The 22,284-nt window shown below is 43.7% G+C and overlaps 1 protein-coding gene across 1 annotated transcript in view; it reads right to left on the bottom strand.

Moving 5' to 3' along the window:
* The window catches only part of COLEC12 (collectin subfamily member 12), a 184,559-nt gene that overhangs the window by 144,511 nt on the left and 17,764 nt on the right, over positions 1–22,284 (bottom strand). The window lies entirely within an intron of this gene.

The raw sequence follows: 22,284 nt of genomic DNA on the forward strand, positions 1-22,284 counted from the left end.
AAGAAATGTATATTAACACGTATATGTGGAACCTAGAAAAATGGTACTGATGAACCTATTTGAGGGCGGGAATAGAGACAGACGTAGAGAAAGAACTGGTGGACAAAGCAGGGAACGAAGAGGATGGGACGAACTGACAGGGTAGTACTCATATATATTCTACCGTGTGTAGAACAGATAGCTAGTGGGAAGCTGCTGTATGACACAGGGAGCTCAGCTCAGTGCTCTGTGATGATCTGAAGGGTGGGATGGTGGGTGGGATGGAGGCTTAGGAGGAGGGGATATGTGTATACTTGTGGCTGATTAGCGTTGTTGTACAGCAGAAACCAACACAACATTGTAAAGCAATTATCCTCCAATTTCAAAAAAAGTAAAAAGAAACAGCTGACTTTTTTTTTTTTAAATAAATGTATTTTATTTAACCCAATAGACCCCAAATACTATCATCTTGATACCTATATATAATATAACAAAAAGCAATTCTCCTCCAATTTCAAAAAATGTAAAAAGAAACGGGTGAGTTTTTTTTTTTTTATGTATTTTATTTAACCCAATAGACCCCAAATACTATCATCTTGATACCTATATATAATATAACAAAAATTATTGTGAGATATTTTACATTCTTTCTTTCATATTACATCTTCCAAGACTGGGAGGAGTTCAGGCTGACAGTGCATCTCAGTTTGAATCAGCCACATTTTCAAGAGTTCAGTAGCCACATACAGCTCTGGGCTGCCGTGCTGGCCACCTGCACACAGTGATGCTTGCCCCTCACTGACTTAAACAGGGACTTAGGAAAAGGGGGGTGCACTTCTGGTCCAGTAGTTAAGTATTCGCCTTCCAACGCAGGGGATGCGGGTTCAATCCTGGTCGGGGAATGAAGAGCCCACATCCTGTGAAGCAACTAAGCCCTTGAACCACAACTAGAGAGTTCATGTGCCACAAGGAAAGACCTCACATGAACGCAACGATGATCCCACGTGTCGCAACTAAGACCCATCGCAACCAAGTAAATAAATATATTTCTTTAAAAAAGAAAAAAAAAAAGGGGGGGGAGGAGAAGAGAAATGTTAACCAGACCATCTTTTCCACATAGTAGAAAACTGAAGTGTATTAAAATGTACAAATGTTGAGATGTAAATGATACCATATCTAAAAGCACTCCCAAGTCATTTCAATTCTAGTCCTTTTTACTACATATCATCCCTCTAGGATAGCAAAATAATTCAAGCTAATTTTTTCTCTTTGGGGATAAAAAATGGGAATACTCAGTAATGGAGTGACGCGGCCACTTTGGAAAATAGTCCGGCAGAGCCCCACAAGGTAAACATAGGATGTCGTGTGACTTGGGAATTCTGCGCCTAGGGAGCACCCAAGAGAAATGGACGTGTGCGTCCACACAAACTGGTACATGAAGGTTCACCATGATTCACAGTAGCCAGACTGTGCCAGTGGGTTATATGATAGGTACACTCTTGTCTAACTACTAGCAAAAGAAAGTATCAAAGAAGCATTGCTGCCTGAGTCATAATGGCCAGAAAGTAGAAACAACCCAACAACGCCTATTCGCTGATGAATAGATAAACAAAATGTGGGTAGAATATAAGAAGGAATGGAGAAGTGAGTCATGCTATGCCATGGATGAACCCTGAAGACACGGTGCTGAGTGAAGCAGGCTGGCTGCAGAAGACCCTATATTGTTTGATTCCATTGATATGAACTGTCCAGAGCAGGAAAATCCAGAGTCAGAAAGAAGCTTAGTGGTTGCTGAAGGATTTCGGGGAGAAAATTTGGAAGAAATGGAGATTGACAGCTAATGGGTACAATGTTTCGCTGTGGAGGGATGAAAATGTTCCAAAATTGTGACAACGACTGTACAGCTGTGAATATGCTAAAAACGACAGAACTGTAGACTTCAAACCAGTGGATGTACAATATGTGCTGCTGCTGCTGCTGCTAAGCCGCTTCAGTCGTGTCCAACTCTGTGCAACCCCAGAGACGGCAGCCCACCAGGCTCCCCCGTCCCTGGGATTCTCCAGGCAAGAACACTGGAGTGGGCTGCCATTTCCTTCTCCAGTGCTTGAAAGTGAAAAGCGAAAATGAAGTCGCTCAGTTGTGTCCGACTCCTAGCGACCCCATGGACTGCAGCCTACCAGGCTCCTCCGTCCATCACTCTGTCTCAATAAAGCTGTTGTTAAAAGAAAGCATCGAAGGAGCACTGCTGCCTGATGGCTGTGGCCCCTCCAAACCACATGCAACTTATCATCAGGTTCCCGGATGAGACGGAGCATGTGATCATGGGAATATGGATAGAGAAGCATTCTCCCAACAGAAGCAATGGTTGGGATGTGGAAGCCAGTCTCTTTTATTAACAGCCTCAGGTTAATTTCTCCTCAGCTAAACTTTGTTAAGAGGCATGCTAAATCACTTCAGTCGTGTCAGACTCTTTGCGACCCCATGGACTATAGCCCACCAGGCTCCTCTGTCCATGGGATTCTCCAGGCAAGAACACTGGAGTGGGCTGCCATGCCCTCCTCCAGGGGATCTTCCTGATTCAGGGATTGAACCCCCATCTCTTATGTCTCCTGAATTAGCAGGCCAGTTCTTTACCACTAGGGCCACCTGGAAGGAAGGGAATTCCCTGGTGGCTCAGATGGTAAAGAATCTGCCTGCAACGCGAAAGACACGGGTTTGATCCCTGGGTTGGGAGGATTCCCCTGCAGAAGGAAATGGCTACTCACTCCAGTATTCTGGCCTGGAAAATTCCATGGAGTGTATAGTTCATGAGGCCGCAAAGAGTCAGACATGACTGAGCTACTTGCACTGTGTTAAAAGAAGTCAAGTGTAATATCTCAGATTTAAGCCCTCCCAGCAACAATGGAAAAGCCAGTTCTTTTCATCTCTGCACTTTGGGGAGGATGAGGTGGAGAGGAAGGATTTGGAGCAAGGTTGGCAGATCCTGAAGCACTGGCTCCAACTGAGAGCCCCCCGCCCTTAGCCCTGAAACCCCACAGTCTTCCCAAGGCCTGGAGTCGGCTCCCCTCACTCACCACTTCCCTTTCCTTGACTTGCTTCCCAAAATGAGCTTCCAACCTCAGAGCTGGCTTTCAGCATCATCTCTTCCCAAAAGGGATTTGCTTATCCTTGGCAGAGGACAATCCTCACCGACTTTTCATCTCATACTTCTTTTACAACGTCTGCTTTCAGACTTGGTTTGTTGTTGTTAAATTTCCCCCCAAACCAAAGATCCCTAACAACACATTGGCAGCAGCTGCTTTGTAAAAAAAGTGCCTATGAACTATGCCTGCTGATACACGGTTGCATTCAAGATGTCTGGCAATGGCCAGCCAAACCCAAAGACCTAATAAAATCGGTAAAGGAACAAACCACACATGCACCAAGAAAAATAAATTAGTTGCCTAATAGTCTCAAGGCAATGAAAGGTGGTGGTGGCCCGTGTCGTAAACACGGTGAGTGCCCAGCGGGGCCGGAACTCGCCTGAGCTCTGGATGCTTCCTCCCCCGCTGACCTTTGAACTCAGTGGCAGAGGCTATCAGTGACCACGTAAGAGTCAGAGACGTCCCAGAGTCACAGATCACAGCGACTCTTTCACTCCATTCCCATGTCAGGAGCACACTATCAGCTCACTCCCCCCCCTCGTAAATTCCACTTTTTCCTCTTTTTGTGTAAAACTAGGTAATGACAGCACATTGGTTGCACTCCATACTTCTGTTACTCAGATGGTTCTGTTAAAACACTTTGAGATAGATCACTTTTTTTGTTTTTACTATTTTTTATTTGTTGCTCCCCAGGCTTTTCTCTAGTTGTGACAAACAAGAGCTGATTGTCAAGTTGCGGTGGCAGGCTTCTCATCGCGGTGGCTTCTCTTGTTGCGGAGCACTGGCTCTACGGTGCGTGGGCTTCAGTAGTTGCGGCTCCCAGTGTCTAGGGCACAGGCCCAACAGCGTGGAGCACGGGCTTAGTGGCTTCGTGGCACGTGGGATCTTCATGGACCAGGAATTGAACCCATGTCTTCTGCATTGGCAGGAGGATTCTTTACCACCCAGCCACCAGGGAAGTCCGAGACCAATTACTTTTAATCGGATCAAATTTAAATTCTTCTCTCTAGTTTTCAGCCTGGCCCATCTTCCCCCACACCCTCCAACAAGCCACCCCAGCTCTGGGCAGGAAGGTTTCCTCTTTCCCTCCCTGGAGACCTTTTCTGTCCATCCCCACAGGCACATCCCTGAGCTGATTTCTGCCTCTCTTCACCCAGAACCCCAGACCACAGCAATGATTTTCATTTTCCTTTCCTGATTTCCCCTGGTCTGGACTCATCTTTGGCACAAACCTCTAGGATATACCAGCTGGGACTTTTCACTATTGTTTCATGTGAGTGCAACTTCTTGTCCTCTTCACTTAACCGTGTCATCCTGACGGCAGAGACCATGACTTACTAATTCTGAATCCTTCAGGCATGCTTAGTCGCTCAGTCATGTCTGACTCTTTGCAACCCCATGGACTGTAGCCTGCCAGGCCCCTCTATCCATGGAATTTTCCAAGCAAGAATACTAGAGTGGGTTGCCATTTCTTTCTCCAGGGGATCTTGCCAACCCAGGGATCAAACCTGCATCTCCTGCCAGGCGTACCTTGCTTGTGTGTGTGTGTGTGTGTGCTTCCCAACTGGTAATCGTGGCATCCTGCATTGTCAGATGATGGTTAGCGTTTTTAGCGATATTTCTAAGTTAAGGTATGTATCATGGTTTTTCTTTTTAGACATAATGCTGAACAGACTACAGTGTAGGGTAGACATTACTTTTACATGTTCTGCAAAACCAAAAAACATCTTGTGACCCATCGTACTGCGAGTCTACCATCTTCCTCTCTACAACTGCCAAGTGTATATATCTGCACTTCACAAGAACTCTGTGATCTTAACTCAGTGTAAGCACAGAAGAAATTCAGACGAAGCCAAAGAACTTTCCCAGGGTCTTTCTGAAGAAGAAAACAAGGATGTGGGCCCCTCAGGTAGACTCAGGTCAGTGTCTCCTCCTACGAGACCCCCCCCCACCACCACCCAGTGTCAGCTCTAGCTGGTCTTCCTCCTCTCAGCCCTAATCCCCTCCATGCACCTGTCCTGGCTTTGAGTCTCTACCATGACTGGCTGCTGGATTTGGGGTCCACACCTCTGTCTCCCCAGAATTCAACTCTGGAAAATGTTTTTGGTCCACACACAGGCGCCATCAGGGACATAACCCACCAGGTCATGAGCTTCTGTAAGATTTAAGAAAATCCCCTGAGTAAAACACACGCTATAAGCACCAAAGCATATTACTATTCCTTCCTCAAATACTTGTGGATCCGAGGCCCGTCCTAAGTCAGTGATGAACACAACAGACACTATCTTTGTCTCTGCTGAACTTCCACCATGATAAGGAAAAAAGACATCTTTGAAAGGTAAGAAACGATAGGGATGCAAGGGTTTGCTCACTCCCTTCTTCTTGTGATTCAGTTTTTGAGAACTAAATCCAATTGCCTGAACCCGCATCCCCAGCCAGCTTTCTCTCCTCTCCCTCTGTGGCTTTTCCTTCTTTCAGCCCCAGGAACCCCAAATCTTTCAGGTCACCAGCTACATACTTAAATCCACACACGTGCCTAGCAGGTGAAAAAAAAAAAAAAGACTCAATTTATCTAAATCTACCATTTCTAGGTGTTTGCAATCATAAACAGGAAAACAAATGCAATATTCTTCCTTCTTTCCTTCCTTCCTTTCTTCTTCCCTTCATTCAAATGCTGTTGTTTTTGCTCAGTCACTAAGTAGTGTCCAATTTCTTGCAACTCCATAAACTCTAGCATGCCAGGCTTCCCTGTCCTTCACTATCTCCCAGAGTTTGTTCCAATTCAAGTCCACTGAGTCAGTGATGCTATCTAACAGTCTCATCTTCTGCCACCTTCTTCTCCTCCTGCCTTCAATCTTTCCCAGCATCAGGATCTTTTCCATTGAGTCAGCTCTTCACATCAGGTGGCCAAAGTATTGGAGTTTCAGCTTCAGTCCTTTCAATGAATATTCAGGATTGATTTCCTTTAAGACTGATTGGTTTGATTTCCTTGCTGTCCAAGGGACTCTCAAGAGTCTTCAGCACCACAATTCAAAGGCATCAATTTTTTGGCACTCAGCCTTCTTTGTTGTCCAACTCTCACATCCATACATGACTACTGGAAAAACCACAGCTTTGACTATACAGACCTTTGTCAGCAAAGTGATGTCTTTGCTTTTTAATATGCTGTTTGGGTTTGTCATAACTTTCCTCCCAAGGAGCAAGTATCTTTTAACTTCATTTCAATTTTCAAAGAGAGGTTAACTATTTTACAGGCAGAGATGGAAGGAACCGACCTAATAATTTCCCAGCAGGGGAAAAAGTCTAGCTCACAGGCTTTTTAAATATACACGCTCCCACTTTATATAAACATTATCTTAGAAGAAGGAAAAAAGCCCCAAGACACAGAAGACCACCTGGTACTCTCTCTCTTGCTCTTTTTTTTCTTTTTTGGGGGGTGGTATATTCTAATACTTCATCAGTAACCCAAAAAAGTGAGAAAGTCACAGCTCCTGGTAGGCCTTCTTCCTAATAAGGGACATGGCTAAAGAGATGCTTTCCATTTGTTGATAACTAGTAGATTTATGTTCTCATTCAATATGTCTTTCATTAATATAAGCAGCACAATGAAAAATTTCATACTATGATAAGTATAAACAGATCACTGATTTGAGAGAAACTGAAAATTTTTCTTGGGGATTATTAATGGAAACATTATGCTCCTTATTAAATTTGCAGACACATGTATTTGAATAATTACCCACTGATTTTATGAAGCTTGGAGGGAATAGAATCTTCCCTTTTTGAGTGTAGAAATCTAGAATATAGTGAGTTCAGAACACTCAAGCCTAGAAAATGCTTTAATATATCTAAAGCTACATGAAAGGAACATACAACCAAATGGCAACCCCAATAATCATGAGATCACTGATATAAGGAACAAAACTAATGAGAAGAAAAGATAGTTTTCCATCTGCCAGTTTTGCTAAATTTTGTATCAGATATCTGGGAAAAATATACCTGAAATGAGGGTTGTTGTTTTCGTTGTTTAGTCACTAAGTCGTGTCCGTCTCTTTGCGACCCCATGGACTGTAGCCCACCAGGCTCCTCTGCCCATGGGATTCTCCAAGCAAGAATACTGGAGTGGGCTGCTGTGCCCTCCTCCAGGGGATCTTTCTGACCCAGGGATCCAAGCCCTGTCTCTTAGGTCTCCTGCACTGGCAGGCAGATTCTTTACTGCTCAGCCACCAGGGAAGCCCCTGAAATGAGGACATCAGAATACTTGCTCTGAACTGCTGGAATACGTAAAAGGAAGAGTGAAAAATAATATATATATGTATATATATATTTTTTAATATCACATGTAGTAGCAGAAAGGAGTCTTGGATCCCATTACAGATGCAAACCCATAACACGATAAGGCCTAAAGAAGTCTTTGAAATCACCTACTTCAAAACCTTATTCCTTTTAAAAGAGCTTGAGACCCAGAAAGTTTACATCATTTTGCAAAATTCACAGAGTTAGTTAACTGCAGGAAAGACTGCAGTACTGATGTCCATGCTTCCGGTTCAGAACTCGTCAAATACCCAGTGATGGACACACACGAGCACACACACAGAGCATATACAGATGTGTGTGCATGTGTGTCTGTAAACAGAGAGCAAAAGCAGTTCAAGAGAAGTATTGAACTCACTTTCAAAAAAAAATCTGGTTCTCTTTCAATGACACGCATTTATGGAACAGCTTCTAAGGGTCTGGCATTGTGCTAAGCATTTCACTTCCACTAACTAATCTTCAAGGTGCCCTCTTACTCGCGTAGTCTTGTTATCCTTCTTTCCGTAACAAGCAGACGAAGACTTAGCGGCAGAAATTTACATGTTGAAGGTCACTCAGGCCCTCTGATCCTCAGTCACTGTTTATAGGAGGTACATTCTGGTCCATCAAAAGGGGAGCACATATGGGACTTGTCTGCCAGTCCAGTTGTTAAGACTCAGCGCTTCCACTGTAGCGGCGGGCTTGGGGTGGGGGGCGGGCTTGGGAGGGTGGGTTCCGCTCCTGGTTGGGGAACCAAGATCCCCACATGCCACGCAGTGCAGGCTCCCCTCCAAAAAGTGGAACAAATAGTGAAAGAAGCTAAACCAAATTATTTTACTCCACACTTTGTGAATTGTGTTTTAAACACACAGAGCTGCAGTTAATAAGCAGACGGGTTCACATGGCCGCAGTCTAGTAACAACTGGGTCCATGGCATGAACACCATCTGGAGACGGAAATTACCTTCCAACCTACTCTCACGGGCTTATACCAAACAGGTTCTCACACCTCATCATGAACCTTTTCTGGGAGGCAGAGGACAAGGACTTCATGTACGCCTTCTTCCTGTGTACAGATGGGAGGGGCGGATGTGAAGGAGTGCCCCCAAGCTCATCCGGAAAGCACTGAAGTCTTGCCAATTACTGAACTTAGATCAGCAGAAAGCCAAGGCGGCTGGCACTCCATCTGGCACATGGTATCCTCTATTGTGCTTTGGAAATTCCGCGGGTAGGAGAGGAAGCAATGCCTAGGGATCGCTGATACTTTTCTTTTATGCAAACACCCTTGTTGGAAAACTGTCTGCTTTTCATTACACTTGAAAATTCCCAAAGGCAAAAGGTCACGTCTTCCTTCTTCACTGTGCGTGATGCCCAGCACAGTATGGGTGGTTAATAAATGTCACATCACTTTCATTCCCCATTGACTGAGAATGATGTTTTCCAAGGAGTCTTGCTCACTTAAGTTTCTCAGCAAATCTCACAGACTGCAGACATTTCCCAGAAAGGGGGCACTGCTTAAGGCCAGCATTCCCTGCTTGAATCTCTTCCCTAGATTCCATCCATGCATCACTCACCTTTTCCCTGGGCCAGTGGATTTTCCCCTCCCAGCCCTGTTCCCCACCTGTTTTACTCTCTTTTTCCATGCCCCCCTGCAGAATTTACAGGTAAATAGGTGACACCCCATTTTACATCACTTCCATCATAAAGTAGCAGCCCTCTATATCTACTTTATGATGCTTTTCGGAGGAGCCTTTGATGAGGCTTAGCAACTGGGCCATTCTTAGTGTAAACATTTTTAGGAGAAAAATTTGTTTTCATAATGACTTTTATATCTATTGTTTTCTAGAATTTTTTTAATGAATTATAAAGGTTGGTGATAAAGAATGAAAGGTTCAAGAGCAGAGACCTTGATTATTCATCTTTGCGCCCCAGTTCGTGGCACACAGGTAGCAGCCAGTGAGTGCTTCTCACTCTGTGAAGCATTTCTGTTTCTTCTCAATTGTTTCCAAAAGTGAGTCAACAGCAGACTTTATGTAAAACGTGAGGCGGAGCAATCAATATACCTTGAACATCCTTGTCAAGTGGCTCCCGTCAGGTATTAAATGTGAGATACCACAAGGATGTCCTTTTACATGCACAAAATAAAACCTAAGGGAAAGAATACGGCTCTCTCTCATTTATACGCTTTGAATGCTTGAGCTTAGATTGAAGATTCAAAATTGAAAATGTCAGCAATGGTTTTACCAAAGCATTTCCCTGCTTCATAGAACAAAAAGGACATGTTAGAAAGATTATTTCAAATATTAGCAAAGAGCGGTCATCTTTAGGCATTTGGAATAAGAATGTAGTCTGGATATTTGCCAGAACTTTTGCAGAGTTCTAGTTCCATTCTCCTGTTTTCCTGACAAGTCTAAAATCCTTTATCTTTTGTAGTATGTGAAAGAAATTGATCTGTGTATGGAAATATTTACACCAATGAAGAAAAACCAGCCCAGTTATAAAAGAGGAGACTGTTTCAATCAGGGCCAAACGTCAGTTTTCTAAAACTTATAAAAAGGATAAAAATGAAATATCAGAAGAAGCAGAAAATGTTTATAGTTATGACTCAGAACAGAAGACCAATTTCACAATGCTTCCTGTGGTAAGAGTTGTATTCACTGAGATTTGGGACTTTCTCCTTTTTCTTTTTTTTTCTTTTTTCAAGTTCCTCTTCGGAAAAAAAAAAAGTTTCTTCCAAATCTGCTGAACACTACTGAGAAAGCTAAGTTCCCAGAAAGCAAAGTAACTTTTGTTCACTCATTTATTCATTTCCTTCTCGATCATACTGATCTCCTGTCTTTTGAAACTTTCTCTTTTTTATAAACTGTCAAAAACTAAGAACTCTTGGTGCTTGAGAGTTCAGCACCTGGCATCTCCATTTATAACAAAATTCCAAATCATAAAAGGAAACTTACAGCTGTTTTGTGAATAAACTGAATTTTCAATGTGTTACATAAAACAGAATAATTTTATAAGTGGAACAAATTATAAATAAGAATGGATCAGATTATACTTAAATTATATTATTTAATAATTATGCATTCATTGAATAATTTAATATTAAATTGCAAACATAACAGCTTGTTATTATTTAGTCGCAAAGTCCTGATCCGACTCTTCTGTGACGCCATGAACTATAGCCTGTCAGGCTCCTCTGTCCATGGGATTCTCCAGGCAAGAATACTGGAGTGGGTTGCCATTTCCTTCTCCAGGGGATCTTCCCAACCCAGGGATCTAACCCACGTCTCTTGTGACTCCTACATTGGCAGGTGGGTTCTTAACCGCTGAGCCACCAGGGAAGCCCTAATATAACAATATTACATGTTACAATATAATATACATATTATGTATTTGTAATGGTGTATATTATGGATATTAATTTGTACATAATAACAGTGGCCAGAGTGTTAATTTCTTAATTCCTCATCATACATTGCATCCAATTGATGAGCCCAAGCCACCCAGAGCCAGTCCGTCCCTTTGTCTGTAACTGATTTATGAAAAGACTGACTCAGTGTTGGCCAGTGACACACGAGGGAAAGTCTATGAAGGGCTTCTGGGAAAGCTTCCCTGCTTCCAAAAAGACACAAGAACCCAAGACTGTCACCCATCTGGAATGGCCACAGCCACCTTGTAACCATTTATGTCCCATTCATTACAACCATTCACGATGCACCATTTGTATCTTTCCGTAAGCAAGGTGCTGCTCTAACTCCTTGAGTTCTCAGGACAGCCTGACAAGCAGATACTGTAATTACCCCCATATTTTAGACAAGCACACAGAAGCCGTGGGAGGCTAACTGGCGCAAGGCTGTCTCATAGGTGGGTAAGTGGCAAAGCTGGAAGCTGAGCCAGGCCGCCCACTTTGGGGTACAGTCCCTCAGCCGGGAAGCTGCTACACTAACTTCCATGGAAGTTGCTATTAACCACCCACCCTACCACACCCTGCTATGTGCCCCACCTTCCTTCAAATATATTCTTTGCTGGTGGCCACCAAGCCTTTCAATTTAAAGAAAAGAAAAGCCCTGCAAGAAAACAGACTCTTCTGATATTCCCAACAAAAGATGGCCCCAGTGCAGGACAGAGAATGCAAAAGTAAGGGTAGCAAGATTTCTTTTCTTTGTTTCCCCTCGGACAGGCTCTGTATTTTAAATTTTTTAATTAGTTTTTATTGGCGTTGAGTTTGTTTACAATATTATGTGAGTTTTTACCATACAGCAAAGTGAACCAGTTATATATATATATCTCCACTTTTTTAAGATTCTATTCCCATATAGGTCATTATATTGAGTAGAGTTCCCTGTGCTACACAGCAGGTTATTATCTATTTCATATATAGTAGTGTGTATACGTCAATTCCAATCTTCCAATTTATCCCTCCCCCAGTCTTTTCCCCTTGGTAACTCTAAGATTTCAATAGAGGGAGGGGAGATGGGATGATCAGAAAATGGAGACCTTCCCTGGTAGCTCAGCTGGTAAAGAATCCACCTGCAATGCAGGAGACCCCGGTTTGATTCCTGGGTCGGGAAGAACCCCTGGAGAAGGGATAGGCTACCTGTTCCAGTATTCTTGGGCTTCCCTGGTAGCTCAGATGGTAAAGAATCTGCCTACAATGTGGGAGACCTGGATTCAGTCCCTGGGTTGGGAAGATCCCCTGGAGGAGGGCATGGCAACTCCAGCATTCCTGCCTGGAGAATCCCCATGGAGAGAGGAGCGAGAGGGTTACAGTCCATGGGGTCGCAAAGAGTCAGACATGACTGAGCGACTAGGCAGACCACACAAAAGGGAAAGCTGAGGCTACACAAGACCATGGAAGCTGGAGAGGGGAAGAAGAGAGCAAGAGACCTGAGGGTGGTCAGCAGTCTAACAACAGACCTACCACTCACGTGGCCCCACATATATCTGATTTATAGGTTTTGCAATCCAGAAGGTATTCTTGCCATTGCCCTTTCACAGATGAGCAAAGTGAGGTTTCCACTTGTTGGGAAGGGACAAAGCCTTGCTTCCTAACCGGCCACTGTCCTGAACACCAAGGACACCAGGAAGGAAGGTGAGAGAGAAAAAAGTCACTCTAGTCCACAACTTTGCTAAGGACTGCAGTCTTCCATCAAAATCTCTAGGGCATCTTTCCCTTTCCCAGGGCACCTCCCTATGTAACAACTTGAAACTTTAAAGGAAAGTTGCAACGTTCATCTGTTTTAAGTTGCTTGGAGTGGCTACCAAAAGGAGTAACTCTTTCCCACCCAACCCCCCAGTCACTAAACATTGGAATCAACCTAATGTCTTCATGCTGTCTTAACAGAAAAATGGTTGAGCAGATTTTTTTTTTCTTTAACTTTTCCAAAAAATAAAAGCAAACTATTTTCAGCTTCAACCCAGTGGTAGGAAAAACAAACGATTCCCTCTCCTCTCTTTCCCCACCCTCTTACCAGGATTCACAAGTGAATGAAAACCAGAAAAGGGAGAAAAGAATTACACTTAAAATGGTTGACAATTTCAGCACTCAAATATTCAAGTTCTGCATCTTACAAAATTGTGAAATGTGTGTGCTCAGTCATGTCTGACTCTTTGCGACTCCGTGGACTGAAGGCCACAAGGCTCCTCTGTCCATGGGATTCTCCAGGCAAGAATACTGGAATGTGTTGCGATTTCTTCCTCCAAGGAATCTTCCCTACCCAGGGATTGAACCCACATCTCTTGCATTGGCAGGCAGATTCAATCAGGTATTTTCCCAAGAAAATCTTGGGATTCTCTGAGAAGGGACATACTTGTGAGCAAGAACAGTGGGATTGAAGTCAAGTCGAACTCGGACGTGGGCCATGCCCCTCAGCCTCAGCTTCCTTATTGGCAGGTAATTCTCAAAGGATTTCTGGGAGAATTAAAAGAACTAATGAGTGGAAACCCACTGACACGTATTCAAGAAAGCATACGCAAGAAAAGATGCTTAATGCTTTCTTTCACATGAAAATAGAAAAAAAAAGTCATAAGCATGCAGGAATATGGTGTTGAATGAATTTTTACTGATGAGCAAGACAAATGAAGCAGGGGGGACATCTTTAGTGGTCTAGTGGTTAAAAATCTGCCTGGCAACGCAGGGACGCAGGTTCAAATCCTGGTCAGGGAACTATTAAGATTCCCCCATGTTTCAGGACAATGAAGCCTGCGTGCAGAACTACTGAGCCTGCACCCTGGAACTAGAGAGTCCGCATGCCGCAACGAAAGATCCTGCATGACACAACTAAGACCCAACACGGCCAAATAAATAAATGAAATAAACTTAAAAACAGAAAACAAAAGATGAGGCAGGGAAGATCTGAGTCACCCACCGAGAAGTTCTTGATGGGAAGGAAAGAAGTGAAACTTGAGCAAATATTGTTGGCAGGGGAGATTGTGAGTATCATCTCTAACCCTAAAAATAGGGGAGAGGGGAGGAGAGGGTGAGATGTATGGAGAGAGTAACATGGAAACTTATTACCATATGTAAAATAGATAGCCAATGGGAATTTGCTGTATGGCTCAGGAAACTCAAATAGGGGCTCTGTATCAACCTGGGGGGGTGGGGTGGGGAGGGAGATGGGAGGGAAGTTCAAAAGTGAGGGGATATATGCATACCTATGGCTGATTCATGTTGAGGTGTGACAGAAAACAACAAAATTCTGTAAAGCAATTATCCTTCAATTAAAAAATATATAAATTGTTTAAAAAAAATTAGGAAACCTCAGATTATTGAAAAGAAACGACAGGCAGAAAACCCTTTCTCAGGTCTCAGGAACCCTGATGATTTCCTGGAAGTGAGGGGCAGGGGGAGAGGGGCCAGGTGAACTATTCTGAATCTCTTTGCTGTGTCCACTTCTCCACATGCCATTTGACTCCAGATTCTTATAAAATCAGAAATATCAACTCCATCAGGACTTGCAAAGCCACATAAAGAAGACTCTGCCACTCAGGGAAGCAAACGGCTTTGAAGAGGAACCCCGTAGGGACACCGTGTTCATCTCACATAGATCATCACTTATCTCTGCCCAGGGTCAGCACTTTGCCTGCAGTTGTACCCTTTCCATTTAGAGATGTTTGGAAAAGGTGCTGTTGAAAGGACAGCCTCACGCTGGGCTCCTTTAGCCATTCCCTACAGGAAATGATGGAAATTCCTGGCATTCTTATCAGGGAAAGGGGTGAACTCCACTGGTCTGTGCTGAGAGGGATGCTAGATCCCTTCTTTTTACTGGAGGTGGACGACTTCAAAGCAGCGCCTTCTTCAGATCTAAAGATGCAGCCAGGCTTCTGGGAAGAGTCCCGGGAGAGCAGAGGCAGGCAGCCTGGTCCCTGAGCCCAAACAACCAGAAGTGGAGGCAGCCAAGTGTTTATCTTAAGCAGCTTCCCTGAGATAATTCAGCATCTTCTTGGTAAACTCTTGCAACCTTCTTCTCTCCACCAAAAGCAGAAACTCACCATGTGCTTCAGAAAACACCTTTCTTTCTGGCTAGCTGGCTAAGTATATCTGTGCTGCTATTTTTCAGAAGACCAACGTGGTCCTCTGTCCTTTCAGACATTCAGTGCCTCAAGCCCTCTTGTAAAGACACAGCTCCATGATTTAACAAGAGTCCCTGACTGGAAGTTTCATGTGTTATCTTGTTGAAGGATGTGTTGGGGTGGGGAGATGATGAAAAAAAGGAGCAGAGTAGGGGAAGCGTTTTGGGGCAGTGCATGAGTGCTAAGTCCCTTCAGTCATGTCCATCTCTTTGCAACCCTGTGAACTAAGGCCTGCTGGGCTCCTCTGTCCACAGGATTCTCCAGGCCAGAGTATTGGAGTGGGGTGCCATTTCCTTCGGAGAAGGCGATGGCACCCAACTCCAGTACTCTTGCCTGGAAAATTCCATGGACGGAGGAGCCTGGTGGGCTGCAGCCCATGGGGTCACTAAGAGTCAGACATGACTAAGCAACTTCACTTTCACTTTTCACTTTCCTGCACTGGAGAAGGCAATGGCAACCCACTCCAATGTTCTTGCCTGGAGAACCCCAGGGACGGGGGAGCCTGGTGGGCTGCCGTCTCTGGGGTCGCACAGAGTCGGACACGAATGAAGTGACTTAGCAGCAGTGGCAGCCATTTCCTTGGGCCTGGGTTCTTCTATTCTACACAGATCTCTCAGGCTGCTCTCCCCTGCCCTGCCCTGTGCAAATTAAACTGTTAAAAATATTCTTGCTCATCCGAAATTATTGTCCTAGGAAAGAAAGGAAAAGAGGAAGACCAGCCTGTGTGAAACTACAGGTAGAGGGAGGCCTGTGAAGTTGCAGGTAAACAAAATTCACTTTTTCTTGAAAAAATTCAAGAACAGAGTCTGCTAAATATATTTAGGAAAAGGCAACTGGTACTCCTTTTTGTTTGGGGGGGTTTTGTTTTGTCTTTATTTATTCAGCTCTGTTGTATGTGAACTCTGAGTTACAACATATGGGATCCCTGGTCAAGGATCGAACCTGGGCCCCTGCACTGGAGTGAGTCTTAGCCACTGGACCACCAGCAAACCCATTTTGGACTGTTATCCCTCTGTAATTTTTCAGTAGTTCTCTGAGATTTTTTCACTTAGTTTTTACAAAAGACTTGAGTTCCTCTCCATAGCATATGCTTCCTTGTACTTCTTACTATTTCCCAGTTTTCCATTTTTGCAATCTTTTTCTCTCACAGCTATTAATGCTCCCTATAACTGAGCCCCAAGGAAGCATCTCGGTCGAAGCTTTGTTTGTCAAACACAAACAACAAATATTTCCAGCTGTCCCCAGATGCTCACAGTTCAGTTCAGTTCAGTTCAGTCGCTCAGTCATGTCCAATTCTTTGCGACCCCATGATCGCAGCACGCCAGGCCTCCCTGTCCATCACCAACTCCCGGAGTTCACTCAAACTCACGTCCATCAAGTCAGTGACGCCATCCAGCCATCTCATCCTCTGTCGTCCCCTTCTCCTCCTGCCCCCAATCCCTCCCAACATAAGAGTCTTTTACAATGAGTCAACTCTTCGCATGAGGTGGCCAAAGTACTGGAGTTTCACCTTTAGCATCATTCCTTCCAAAGAACACCCAGGCTGATCTCCTTTAGAATGGACTGGTTAAATCTCCTTGCAGTCCAAGGGACTCTCAAGAGTCTTCTCCAACACCACAATTCAAAAGCATCAATTCTTCGGTGCTCAGCTTTTTTCACAGTCCAACTCTCGCATCCATACATGACCACAGGAAAAACCGTAGCCTTGACTAGACGGACCTTTGTTGGCAAAGTAATGTCTTTGCTTTTCAATATATTATCTAGATTGGTCATAACTTTCCTTCCAAAGAGTAAGCGTCTTTTAATTTCATGGCTGCAGTCACCATCTGCAGTGATTTTGGAGCCCCCAAAAATAAAGTCTGACACTGTTTCCACTGTTTCCCCATCTGTTTCCCATGAAGTGATGGGACCGGATGCCATGATCTTAGTTTTCTGAGTGTTGAGTTTTAAGCCAACTTTTTCACTCTCCTCTTTCACTTTCATCAAGAGGCTTTTTAGTTCCTCTTCACTTTCTGCCATAAGGGTGGTGTCATCTGCATATCTGAGGTTATTGATATTTCTCTCGGCAATCTAGATTCCAGCTTGTGCTTCTTCCAGCCCAGCGTTTCTCATGATGTACTCTGCATAGAAGTTAAATAACCAGGGTGACAATATACAGCCTTGACGTACTCCTTTTCCTATTTGGAACCAGTCTGTTGTTCCCTGTCCAGTTCTAACTGTTGCTTCCTGACCTGCATATAGGTTTCTCAAGAGGCAGGTCAGGTGGTCTGGTATTCCCATCTCTTTCAGATGCTCACAGTCAACCCTTAAATCTACCCATGACATTCAAGGCAGAAGGAACCACGCAGCTCTGACTTCTCTATCAGTATAACTTCTGAAACCCTATTATTAAACCAGGTTCTATTCCAGAGATAACATGAGAAAACCCAATGCAACCAATGGAACAAAGTCAGTCTTGGCACTTACGCCCAGCACAGAAAAGGGGCAAAAGTGAAAGTGTTAGTTGCTCAGTCGTGTCTGACTCTTTGCGAGTCCATGGACTGTAGCCCACCAGGTTCCTCTGTCCATTGGATTCTCCAGGCAAGAATACTAGAGTGGGTTGCCATTTCCTCCTCCAGGGGATCTTCCCAACTCTGGGATCAAACCCATGTCACCTGCGTCTCCTGCATTGGCAGGCAGTTTCTTTACCACTAGTGCCACCTAGGAAGCCCATTTTAAACATAGTAATGTAAAAAAAAAAAAAAAAAAAAAAAAATAAATAAACATAGTAATGTATGTATGTCAGTTCCAATCTCCCAATCCATCCCACATCCCCCACTTCCCCCTTGGTATCCATAAGTGTTCTCTACATCTGTGTCTCTATTTCTGCTTTGCAAATAAGCTCATCTGTACGATTTTTCTAGATTCCACATATAAGCAATATCATACAATGTTTTTCTCTTTTGAAAACTTCAATTCACTTTGTATGACAGTCCATATGACACTCTTTAGGTTTATACGACAGTCTCTAGTCTGTTAACATCTCTGCAAATGGCACAATTTCATGCCTTTTTATGGCTAAGTACTATTCCATTGTATCCAGAGGCATATTTAACTCCACAACAGCCTGATGGAGTTGGCCTGTGATAATCCAAACTTTACAGGTGATGAACCAGACTTTACAGCTTTGGACAAGCATCTGCCCAAGGTCACACAGTTGGTGAGTGTTAAAACTCAGATCCAGAACCACCCACCTGGTTCCAGCATCCACACACCCAACCATTGCACCCTGCTGCCTCCAGAGACAAGGACAGACAGCCATCAAATAGGAAAGATGATGCCTGGTCTGTTAGCCTCAGGGAGTCCTGGTGAAGAAAAACTACATCAGTATGCTCTTTGAAAAGATGAAAGTGATACACAAATGTGAGCTGGATTTGTTACGATCATTTCTAACGTGGGTTAAAGCAGGATCAGGAACTCACCCCTCTTCCCCCATGTCTCTCTTTCTATGGAACTTGGATTCACTTATTCCTTGGAGCTGAAACGACATTCTTCTTCCCTCCTACTCTATCATTTTAATGGGGAAAAAAAACTTTTTAACTTGAATGCACTCGCGTTAATCACATGACTAATCAGAAGGTTTCAGAAGCTATTTTTGGAGCAACTTGCTGAAAATTCCAAATTTTATGAATTCATATTTGTCCTGTAGAGTAGGAGCAAATTCTCTTTCCTTTTCTGTGAATTATGCTAAGTAAAGATCCTAGAGCCACTGTGTGATATTTTTGAAGAAAATAGTAACTGGGAAATAAGTAGAAAGATATCATTGTAATATATATCATGTTCTAGCCATAGAAAATAAAACCAGATATACTGGTACCTCATGTTCCAGAGAATGAACCCTGCCAAGCTGTAACTATAGTTACATCCCAAATTAATTAGCTCTGCACACTGGGGCCAAGAAACACTGCCCCACCGAACCTGATGAAAATTTGAAAATGCTCACTTCATTAAACTTTCAAAGTTTCCCCTCATTGGAGCTTTCATCAGAGGAGCAGATAAGTGGCAAACCCATCAGACTTAAATCAATCTCTTCTTTAGACCCTGCCCAGAACTTTGGGGAAGGGGCTAACAAAGCAGGACATGAAGACATATGGAAGAAAAACAGAAGCAGGGTTGAAACCAAAATGTGACAGTGAATCCTTGAATAGACGAGGGATGACCATTCCAAAATAATACCATCACATATGAGATTATTGGAGATGACCACCCACTTTGCTATTATAATTCTGTACTGAATTTGAAAAAGTATGATATTATTATGTAAACAAGCCTTGACTTTATGTAGCAATGTTTCTGAATAAATATACATAAATAATTTTGGAAGCAAGCTACCAGATAACAATTTGCTAAGACAGTAGCCCCTACGTCCTGCAAATAATTAATCCCTGGTTCATCTACAGTCTAAATTCAGGTTTTAACCACTGTATTTGCACAAACAAGACTTACCTAAAATTAGACAATGTTTGTTAGTGGTTTAGTCGTGCCCCACTCTTTGTGACCCCATGGACTGTAGCTCTCCAGGCTCCTCTTTCCATGGAATTCTCCAGGCAAGAATACTGGAGTGGGTTGCAATTTTCTTCCCCAAAATTAGACAATAACTAACCCCTATGCACAGAGTCAAATACAACTGAAGCGACTTAGCATACATGCACGCTTAGGTTATCAGTCTCTTTTGCAAAAATAAAAGCCAACGATACTACCGTGCTCATCTTCACATCTCTCTACAGGAATGAGATTTCAGACCTGTCACATTTCCATATTATGCAGTATATGCTTAGTTGCTCAGTGGTGTCCAACTCTTTGTGACCCCATGGACTGTAGCCCACCAGGCTCCTCTGGCCGTGGGATTCTCCAGGCAAGAATACTGGAGTGGGTTGCCATTTCCTTTTCCAGGGGATCTTCTCAACCCAGGGATCAAACTCAGGTCTCCCATGTTGCAGGTAAATTCTTTACCGTCTGAGCCACCAGGGAAGCCCATGTTCTACAGCGGCTAGATTAAAATGTCCAGAAAGTGATGACAGCCCCAAATCCCAGGCAAGTGGTACCACCATCTTTGTTTACATAGCGCTGCACATTCAAAGCACTTGTCCATCTAGTATCCTTCTTAGTCTCACCAAAGATTTGTGAGGTGGACTTACCACCATGGCAGATGTCACTCCACCCAGCAGGCAGATGCGGCATCTGAGACCCACAGAGTGGAAGTGTCTGGTCCCAAATCACAGCAGTAAGTGGGGGCAGGGCTGACAGGACCGCCTGGTCTCTGGACGCCTCCCATTCACCATCTTTCACCAATTTTGTCTTCCTTTCATGGTTAAAATTGAATCATATCTGAAGGAATCGGTTCTTGGATTCTGCCGCTTTCAATGATCAGCCACAGCCACTTAGGAACTAAAACCCATTTCCATGTATGCTTAGCTGCTCAGTTGTGTCCAACAACTACCCCATGGACTGTAGCCTGCTAGGCTCCTCTATCTCTGGATTTTTTTAGGCAAGCATACTAAAGCAGGTTGCCATTTCCTTCTCCAGGGGATCTTCCTGACCCCCAGATGGAACCTGCCTTTCCTGCATTAGCAGGCCGGCTCTTTACCACTGAGCTACCTGGGAAGCCCAAAAACCCATTTACCATCTATAAAACCAGGTCCAGAGTTTCAGGCACTGTGAAAGTGATATGGTCTCCCTGAGGGGGCCAGATTGGGTATTTAGCTCACTTAAGGGTTCCAGAACAGCAGTGATGCTTCCAGAACACAGGAGTTGAGAGGTCAACCTCAACCTCACTGTTGGACCTGCCTCAAAACTACGCTAGCCTGAGAGTTCAAAGACCCAGCCTCCAACCCAGCTCTAGTTAACCTGCCTGAGCAAGGACTTAATCTACCTTGGCCTCACCTTTCTTATCTATGAAGTTAAAGGCCAGTACAAATCACTGCAAAATCTCTTCCAAATTCTACTTGACCCCAATGCTGGATCCAGCACTGTGCCTAACAATTGAACCCAAGAATTATCAAACTCTGTATATCTCTCTCGAAGTCCATTCCAAAGTTTCCCGTTTCCATTCCATCCCTCTGTTCTTCTACTAGTGCCATTTGGTATCAGTCTCTCCATGTCTCCCTCGTTCTCCAGCATTTGTACATTGTTATCACGTCTCCCCTCCGAATCATCAGTCTGCAGTTTCCACACATCACTTAACCACCGTAAATTAAATCCATTCAGCAACTTACTATGCTTTCGTGTCATCTGTCAAACCCCTGCCCATCTAGCTAGTTACAGAGTCACTAAATTCCAAATAAAATTTCTCTTCAGGTCGCTCTTTTCTCTTGGCTCTTCATGTTTCTACTGATTTCCATGTAGAGATCTGCAATCTACTGATTTCTAAAATATATGGGCAGGTCAATATTTATTCTGCCTTATTTTTATAAGTTTGATTTTCCTCCTTATTTCTACCTTTTAATTTTTGTTTTGCTTTTCCTCTCCTTTATCATGTCTTGTTTTCTCTTCACTCCTGTGATGACCTTCAATGAACCCACGATGGGAAAGCAGCCTGACACATGGTACTAATCCTGAAACATGTAATTGTGCAGATAAAGAACAGTAGTGGGGGGAAGGGGAGGGCATGGTGGGCAGAGCCTCTCTGTCAGCACATGAATGGAGGGGCCATGGGCTCCATGCCACTGCATTCCCACATTAAACCCTATTTTATTCCCAGAAAGAAATACATAAGCGCATATCCAGAAGGAAAAATGCTAAAGCGATGAGAGAGCCAGAGCAGCTGGGGGATGTTAACTTTAATCAAAGTCCAGCCAGGATTTTTTTTTTTTAAGCAACAGGAAGTAGATTTATTCTCTTTCATATTGTCTCTCTCTCTCTCTCTCACAGACACACACTCTCTCTCTCATTCCTTTTTACTCTACTCTTCATTTCCTCCAACCAAGGCATAGAAACATGCTGGATAGAAAAACCTCAGTTCCTTTGAACTGTCTTTGAACTTTGGTCATGTTTTCATTGGCAGTTTGATGCCAAACTGCAGAACTCGGGAAGTGTGGTCAAAGACAGAAGACCATTCGTAAACAGCAGCCGAGGAACACAGGAGCTAGCCTGTGTTTCCTGTGGCTGCCACGACAGATCACTGCAAACCTGGTGGCTTAAAACAACACCGATGTCTTCTCTTCTAGTTTGAGAGGCCAAAAGTCTGAGATGAGCTTCAGTCAGCCAAAGTCAAGATGTTGACAGGGCTGCATCCCACCAAAGTTCTCTGAATGGAAAATCTA

The sequence above is a fragment of the Bos mutus genome, chromosome 24 (genome assembly GCF_027580195.1).
Source record: "Bos mutus isolate GX-2022 chromosome 24, NWIPB_WYAK_1.1, whole genome shotgun sequence".
NCBI classification, from domain to species: Eukaryota; Metazoa; Chordata; class Mammalia; order Artiodactyla; family Bovidae; genus Bos; species Bos mutus.